Raw genomic sequence first — 8,601 nt, 5'->3', positions numbered from 1 at the left:
GAAGGTAGTGGTGGTGAGTGTGAGGGTCTAAGTCCCGGGCAGAGTCCCAGCCTCCAGCTGCGCGCTGGCGGAGAGGGGGTGTGGAAGGGAGAGAAGGAAAAGGTAAGGAAGGGAAAGGCGGGGGGGGGGGGGAAAAGGCCATCCTGCGCATGCGCTCTAGCGGCGGCGGAGGAGGGCTCGGCCGGCGGCTCCCTCTCCGCCTCGCGCCTCGCGGGGCCCCACAGGCCCGGCCCCGAGAGCAAGCGCGTCGCGCCCGCGCAGTCTCCGGGCCCCGGCGGGCGCCTGCGCACTAGCGTCCTGGGCGCGCGAGCCGCGGGGTTATAAGAGCTGGAGCGCGGGGAGGGCGCGAGGCAGGAGGCGGCCGCCGTTACGGCGAGGGCGTGGTCACGTGGCCGTTGGTTACCGCCGCCGCCGCCGCCACCCCCCTCCCGCCCTGTTCTCTCTCTGGTTGGGTCCGGCCCGGCCGGCACCACGACCGCCCGGCAGAGACTGAGGGAGAGAGAAAGAGGAGGGGAGGAGGAGGAGGATTCAGGGAGTAGGAGCTGGGGAGCCCTCCTGCGCCACAGGTAAAACAAAATAATGATGATGATAATCGTAAAGCAGCCCGGGCCCCCTGAGCGCCTCCGCCTTCCTCCAGTGCAGCCCCCACATGCAGACGCTCCCGCCCCGGTCTCCCCTCAGCCTCTCAGGACGAGTCCCGCCTCCCCTCGCTCCGCCGCCGCCTCCCTGGCAGGCCTGTGGTGCCGCCGCCGCGGACGGGGACTCGCAGCGCCCTCCGCGTGTGCGCATCCCGGGCGGGCGGGGACTGGGTGGCGGGAGAGTAGGCTTTTTCGCTCCGGGGCGGCGGGGCCGGGGGGCTGTTCCCCAGCTTGCTGCCTGCCTGCCTTTTGGGGTCCCGGCCGCAGGGCCCCCTGCAGCGAGAAGGCAGAGCCTGCTGGCCGGACCCGGGCTCCACTTCCTACTTGGTAGATTTCCCTGTTCGTTTCAGCCCCGGGCAGCACGCTTCCTTCGCCGGCCGGAAGCCAAAGGACCCGGAATCCCCAATGTTTTAAAGTGCAGCCTTGAGAAGAGAAAAAACCTTTCACTTTTCAAGATGGAAACGTGACCTTGTTTGAGTACGACTTGAGTTTTTTCACCTGTAGGAACATGCAAGTTGAGGCCTTTCAGGATATGAGAAAAACTTTGCAGAGGGTGAACGTTGATTTTTTTTTTTAACGGCTCCCCCCCACCTCCCCGTTTACTGGAAAAAGGAGCACCAACCTCCAAAACAATTTCCTGATTCTACAAGTGACCTAGAGTTTGTTCAGTAGCTATTTAGTTTTACTTCCAGGATATGATTTATGTTTAAAGTTCACATCTTTTAGATTTTTTCTGAATAATTATCTGGAAAGAGTTTCACTTGTCAACATCGAATTTTGACTCCCCAAATTTTAGAATGCAGGTTGCACACCTTTGGGCCGGATTGCGCTGAAATTTCTAGACCCAGTCATTCTTTTGTATTCTTTGTACCACAAAATATAGCCCCAATATATGATTATGTAGTCCCTATATATTATGAGCGTGCGCTGTTACACTGTTGAAAGTAAACCTTTGAGCGTCTTTGATATCAGTGATAAAGAAATTCGTTTATGTGTTGGTTAATTCTCTTACGGAGCTTTTTTGATTCTACGTCTTGGTAGTTTTCACATCTTATCTCTAAATTCAGTTGTAAACTGGAGCATTTTTAATTTTTACATCTATCTGCAGTAGAGTCCTGTAGAGCAGTTCTTCTCAAACTTCAGTGTGCCTAGGAATCCCTTGGGGCTCCTGTTTATATATGCAAATTATGATTCAGTAGATCTGTGATGCAACTTGGTATTCTTTATTTCTTATAAGCTCCTACCTGCGGCTGGAGGAGGAACCGTTCTTGAGTAGCAAGGATGTAGATTACTTGTTTGCTAAGAAATAAAGTGTATCAATGAACAAGTGCGTTTTAATAATTCACGTTTGGTGTAGAGGTGGCTTGAGATAAGAGACACATGGCAGGATGAACTGAGAGAGCTTGCCTTAGGGAAATCCCTTATGCAGAGTAAGCCAAGTCCAGGGCCCAGGGGAGGTGATAGTGGAACTGGGAGAACTCCCTCAACTAGGAAGAGTGCAGGTACCACGTGTGCACGCTGTGTGGTGCCTACATCACTTGGCCTGCGAATATTCCATGGAAGCTTGGTGTACTTCTAACTGAAGGACTTGCTCAGCAACGGGTAGTTGGATTTTTATCAACATAAAGGCTATGCATCATACTCTTGAAAGTTTCTTTTATTGGTGAACTTATTGAGTGTGTTACTCTTTCTGTCACCCGTTCAAATGCAGCCTCAATTGAGTAGTGCATTCCTGAGCCTTGGAAGCAAACTTGTAAACAATATAGGGTCTCCACCTGTTGATTTTTCCCTAAATTTTAAAAAATGTAAATTGAAAAGTTTACGTTTAAAAATGTAAGTTGAAAAGTTTACGTTTAAAAAAAGTAAGTTGAAAAGCGTCACATGTAACTTCACATATTCATACTTTATATACATAAATGTGGTTGTATGTAAGTTTTGAAAAAGTTTATGGCAGTAGAACATCAACTATTTTTAGCACCGTGATTTTTATAGTCTTCATTCTAGTTCACCATTGTTTTTCATGTTAAATAATATTATGACAGTACTTTTTTCCTTCCAGTTTGAGATATAATTGATATATAGCACTCTATATAAGTTTAAGGTGTGGAGCATAATGATTTGGCTTACATCATGAAATGATTATTACGATAAGTTTAGTGAACATCCATTATCTCATATAGATATTAAAGAAATAGAAAAAAAGTTTTTTCCTTGTGATGAAAACTCTTAGGATTTAACAACTTTTTAACAACTCTTAACTTTCACATGCAACGTAAAAGTGTTAATTATGTTTATCATGTTGTATGTTATATCCCTTGTACTTATTTATCTCATAACTGGAAGTTTGTACCTTTCGTCTGCCTTCAACTCCCCCTCCCTCCACCCCTGGCTCTGTTAACGGCAAATTTGATCTCTTTTTCTTTTTATATTTATTTATGTATTTATTTTTATTTACATATTTATGTATTTATGTATTTATTTAACATCTTTATTGGAGTATAATTGCTTTACAATGTTGTGTTAGTTTCTGCTGTATAACAAAGTGAATCAGCTATATGTATACATATATCCCCATATCTCCTCCCTCTTGCGTCTCCCTCCCACCCTCCCTATCCCACCCCTCTAGGTGGTCACAGAGCACCGAGCTGATCTCCCTGTGCTATGTGGCTGCTTCCCACTAGCTAGCTATTTTACATTTGGTAGTGTGTATATGTCCATGCCACTCTCTCACTTTGTCCCAGCTTACCCTTCCCCCTCCCCATGTCCTCTACTTCTGCGTCTTTATTCCTGTCCTGACCCTAGGTTCTTCAGAACCATTGTTTTGTTTTTTGTTTTTGATTCCATTTATGTGTGTTAGCATATGGTATTTGTTTTTCTCTTTCTGACTTACTTCACTCCGTATGATAGTCTCTAGGTCCTGATCTCTTTTTCTGTGAGTTAGTTTTTGAAGTATAATTGACCCACAACACTTATTTCCTATTACACAACATCTAGTTACAATTTATCATCCTACAAAGCTATTACATAGTTACTGATTATATTCTGCACACTGTACATTTTATACCTGTGATTCATGTATTTTGCAACTGGAAATTTGTGCCTCTTTATCCCCCTCACTTATTTCATTCCTCCTCCCACCTCTCTCACAACCACCTATTTGTTCTCTGTATATATAACTGCTTTGATTTTGTTATGTTTGTTCATTTGTTTTTTAGGTTTCACATATAAGTGAAATCATACAGTATTTGTCTTTCTCTCTCTGACTCATTTCACTTAGCATAATACCTTATAGGTCCATCCATGTTGTTGCAAATGGCAAGATTTCATTCTTTTTTATGGCTGAGTAATATTGCATTGTGTGTGTGTGTGTATATGTATAAACACACACCCCACATCTTCTTTATCCATTCATCTATTGATGGGCACTTAGGTTGCTTCCATATCTTGGCTGTTGTAAATAGTGTTGCAATAAATGTAGAGGTGCATCTATTTTTTCTAATTAGTGTTTTTGTTTTCTTCATATAAATACCCAAAAGTGGCATTGCTGGAACTTTGGTAATTTTATTTGTAATTTTTTGAGAACTCTCAATACTGTTTTCCATAGTGGCTGCACCGATTCACATTCCCACCAGTAGTGCACAAGGGTTCCCCTTTTTTCCACGTTCTCACCAACACTTGTTATTTGTTGTCTTGTTGGTAATAGCTATTCTGACAGGTGTGAGGTGATATCTCAGTGTAGTTTTGATTTGCATTTCCCTGATGATTAGTGATGTTGAGCATCTTTTCATTTGCCTGTTGGTTATATATTCTTTGGAAAAATGTCTGTTGAGATCCTCTGCACATTTTTCAATCAGGTTGTTTTTTGATGTTGAATTGTATGGGTTCTTTTTATATTTTGGATATTAACCCCTTATCAGATACATGATTTGGAAATAGCTTCTCCCATTCAGTAGGCAGCCTTTTCATTTTATTAATCATTTCCATTGCTGTACAAAAGTTTTTAAGTTTGATGTAGTCCCATTTGTTAATTTTTACTTTTGTTTTCCTTGCCTGAGGAGACATATCCAAAAAAATATTACTAAGACTGATATCAAAGAGCTTACTACTTAGATGTTCTTTAAGAAGTTTTTTGGTTTCAGGTCTTACATTTAAGTCATTAATCCATTTTGAATGTATTTTTTTGCATGGTGTGAGAGAGTAGTCCAGCTTGATTCTTTTGCATGTAGCTGTTCAGTTTCACCAACATCATTTGTTGAAGAGGTTGTCTTTTCCCCATTGTATATTCTTGCGTCCTTTGTTGTAGATTAATTGTGCATGTAAGTATGAGTTCATTTCTGGGCTCTTTATTTTGATCCATTAATGTTTGTGTCTGTTTTTGTGACAGTACCGTCCTGTTTTGATTAATGTAGCTTTGTAATATAGTTTGAAACCAGGGAGTGTGATACCTCCAGCTCTGTTCTTCTTTCTCAAGATTATTTTGGCTATTTGGTTTTTTTTTATGTTTCCATCCAAATACTAGAATTATTCTAGTTCTGTGAAAAATGCCCCTGGTATTTTGATAGGGATTGCATTGAATCTGCAGGTTGCCTTGGGTAGCATGGCCATTTTAACAATATTACTTCCTCCAGTCCATGAACACAGTATATCTATCTGTGTTGTCTTTGATTTCTTTCATCAGTATCTGATAGTTTTCCGAGTCTAGATCTCTTACTTCCTTAGATTTATTCCTAGATATTTTATTCTTTTTTTTTTTTTTTTTTTTTTTTTTTTTTTTATTAGTTTCTGCTTTATAACAAAGTGAATCAGTCATACATATACATCTGTTCCCACATCCCTTCCCTCATGCATCTCCCTCCCTCCCACCCTCCCCATCCCACCCCTCCAGGCGGTCACAAAGCACCGAGCTGATCTCCCTGTGCTCTGCGGCTGCTTCCCACTATCTATCTACCTTACGTTTGGTAGTGTATATATGTCCATGCCTCTCTTTCGCTTTGTCACAGCTTACCCTTCCCCCTCCCCATATCCTCAAGTCCATTCTCAAGTAGGTCTGTGTCTTTATTCTCGTTTTGCCCCTAGGTTCTTCATGACATTTTTTTTTAAATTCCGTATATATGTGTTAGCATACGGTATTTGTCTTTCTCTTTCTGACTAACTTCACTCTGTATGACAGACTCTAGGTCTATCCACCTCATTACAAATAGCTCAGTTTCGTTTCTTTTTATGGCTGAGTAATATTCCATTGTATATATGTGCCACATCTTCTTTATCCATTCATCCGATGATGGACACTTAGGTTGTTTCCAGCTCCGGGCTATTGTGAATAGAGCTGCAATGAACATTTTGGTACATGTCTCTTTTTGAATTATGGTTTTCTCAGGGTATATGCCCAGTAGTGGGATTGCTGGGTCATATGGTAGTTCTATTTGTAGTTTTTTAAGGAACCTCCATACCGTTCTCCATAGTGGCTGTACCAGTTCACATTCCCACCAGCAGTGCAAGAGTGTTCCCTTTTCTCCACACCCTCTCCAGCATTTATTGTTTCTAGATTCCTTGATGATGGCCATTCTGACTGGTGTGAGATGATATCTCATTGTAGTTTTGATTTGCATTTCTCTAATGATTAATGATGTTGAGCATTCTTTCATGTGTTTGTTGGCAGTCTGTATATCTTCTTTGGAGAAATGCCTATTTAAGTCTTCTGCCCATTTTTGGATTGGGTTGTCTGTTTTTTTGCTATTGAGCTGCATGAGCTGTTTATAAATTTTGGAGATTAATCCTTTGTCAGTTGCTTCATTTGCAAATATTTTCTCCCATTCTGAGGGTTGTCTTTTGGTCTTCTTTATGGTTTCCTTTGCTGTGCAAAAGCTTTGAAGTTTCATTAGGTCCCATTTGTTTATCTTTGTTTTTATTTCCATTTCTCTAGGAGGTGGGTCCAAAAGGATCTTGCTGTGATTTATGTCATAGAGTGTTCTACCTATGTTTTCCTCTAAGAGTTTGATAGTTTCTGGCCTTACATTTAAGTCTTTAATCCATTTTGAGCTTATTTTTGTGTATGGTGCTAGGGAATGATCTAATCTCAAACTTTTACATGTCCCTGTCCAGTTTTCCCAGCACCACTTATTGAAGAGGCTGTCCTTTCTCCACTGTACATTCCTGCCTCCTTTATCAAAGATAAGTTGGCCATATGTGCGTGGGTTTATCTCTGGGCTTTCTATCCTGATCCACTGATCTATCTTTCTGTTTTTATGCCAGTACCAGACTGTCTTAATTACTGTAGCTTTGTAGTATAGTCTGAAGTCAGGGAGCCTGATTCCTCCAGCTCCGTTTTTCGTTCTCAAGATTGCTTTAGCTATTCGGGGCCTTTTGTTTTTCCAAACAAATTTTGAAATTTTTTGTTCTAGTTCTGTGAAAAATGCCATTGGTAGTTTGATAGGGATTGCATTGAATCTGTAGATTGCTTTCGGTAGTAGAGTCATTTTCACAATATTGATTCTTCCAATCCAGGAGCATGGTATATCTCTCCATCTATTTGTATCATCTTTAATTTCTTTCATCAGTGTCTTATAGTTTTCTGCATACAGGTCTTTTGTCTCCTTAGGTAGGTTTATTCCTAGATATTTTATTCTTTTTGTTGCGATGGTAAATGGGAGTGTTTTCTTGATTTCATTTTCAGATTTTTCATCATTAGTGTATAGGAATGCCAGAGATTTCTGTACATTAATTTTATATCCTGCTACTTTACCAAATTCATTGATTAGCTCTAGTAGTTTTTCGGTAGCATCTTTAGGATTCTCTATGTATAGTATCATGTCATCTGCAAACAGTGACAGCTTTACTTCTTCTTTTCCAATTTGGATTCCTTTTATTTCCTTTTCTTCTCTGATTGCTGTGGCTAAAACTTCCAAAACTATGTTGAATAAGAGTGGTGAGAGTGGGCAGCCTTGTCTTGTTCCTGATCTTAGTGGAAATGGTTTCAGTTTTTCACCATTGAGGACAATGTTGGCTGTGGGTTTGTCATATATGGCCTTTATTATGTTGAGGAAAGATCCCTCTATACCTACTTTCTGCAGGGTTTTTATCATAAATGGGTGTTGAATTTTGTCGAAAGCTTTCTCTGCATCTATTGAGATGATCATATGGTTTTTCTCCTTCAACTTGTTAATATGGTGTATTACATTGATTGATTTGCGTATATTGAAGAATCCTTGCATTCCTGGGATAAACCCCACCTTGATCATGGTGTATGATCCTTTTAATGTGCTGTTGGATTCTGTTTGCTAGTATTTTGTTGAGGATTTTTGCATCTATGTTCATCAGTGATATTGGCCTGTAGTTTTCTTTCTTTGTGACATCCTTGCCTGGTTTTGGTATCAAGGTGATGTCGGCCTCGTAGAATGAGTTTGGGAGTGTTCCTCCCTCTGCTATATTTTGGAAGAGTTTGAGAAGGATAGGTGTTAGCTCTTCTCTAAATGTTTGATAGAATTCACCTGTGAAGCCATCTGGTCCTGGGCTTTTGTTTGATGGAAGATTTTTAATCACAGTTTCAATTTCAGTGCTTGTGATTGGTCTATTCATATTTTCTATTTCTTCCTGAGTCAGTCTTGGCAGGTTGTGCATTTCTAAGAATGTGTCCATTTCTTCCAGGTTGTCCATTTTATTGGAATAGAGTTGCTTATAGTAATCTCTCATAATCTTTTGTATTTCTGCAGTGTCAGTTGTTACTTCTCCTTTTTCATTTCTAATTCTATTGATTTGAGTCTTCTCCCTTTTTTTCTTGATGAGTCTGGCTAATGGTTTGTCAATTTTGTTTATCTTCTCAAAGAACCAGCTTTTAGTTTGGTTGATCTTTGCTATCGTTTCCTTCATTTCTTTTTCATTTATTTCTGATCTGATCTTTATGATTTCTTTCCTTCTGCTAGCTTTGGGGTATTTTTGTTCTTCTTTCTCTAATTGCTTTAGGTGC

General features: G+C 40.7%; 1 protein-coding gene across 3 annotated transcripts in view; it reads left to right on the top strand.

Moving 5' to 3' along the window:
• Positions 1 to 327: 327 nt before the first annotated feature.
• The window catches only part of TBC1D5 (TBC1 domain family member 5), a 558,005-nt gene continuing 549,731 nt past the window's right edge, over positions 328 to 8,601 (top strand). For all 3 annotated transcript variants that reach the window (XM_081234126.1, XM_081234127.1, XM_081234125.1), the window contains exon 1: positions 328 to 566. The gene's annotated coding sequence lies outside the window, so the exon portion shown is untranslated. The remainder of the gene's footprint in view (positions 567 to 8,601) is intronic.

Source organism: Mesoplodon bidens (assembly GCF_964165515.1).
Source record: "Mesoplodon bidens genome assembly, chromosome: 5".
Taxonomy (NCBI): domain Eukaryota; kingdom Metazoa; phylum Chordata; class Mammalia; order Artiodactyla; family Ziphiidae; genus Mesoplodon; species Mesoplodon bidens.
Note: the sequence above shows the minus strand (reverse complement) of the source record. Positions and strands in the feature narration are given on the sequence as shown.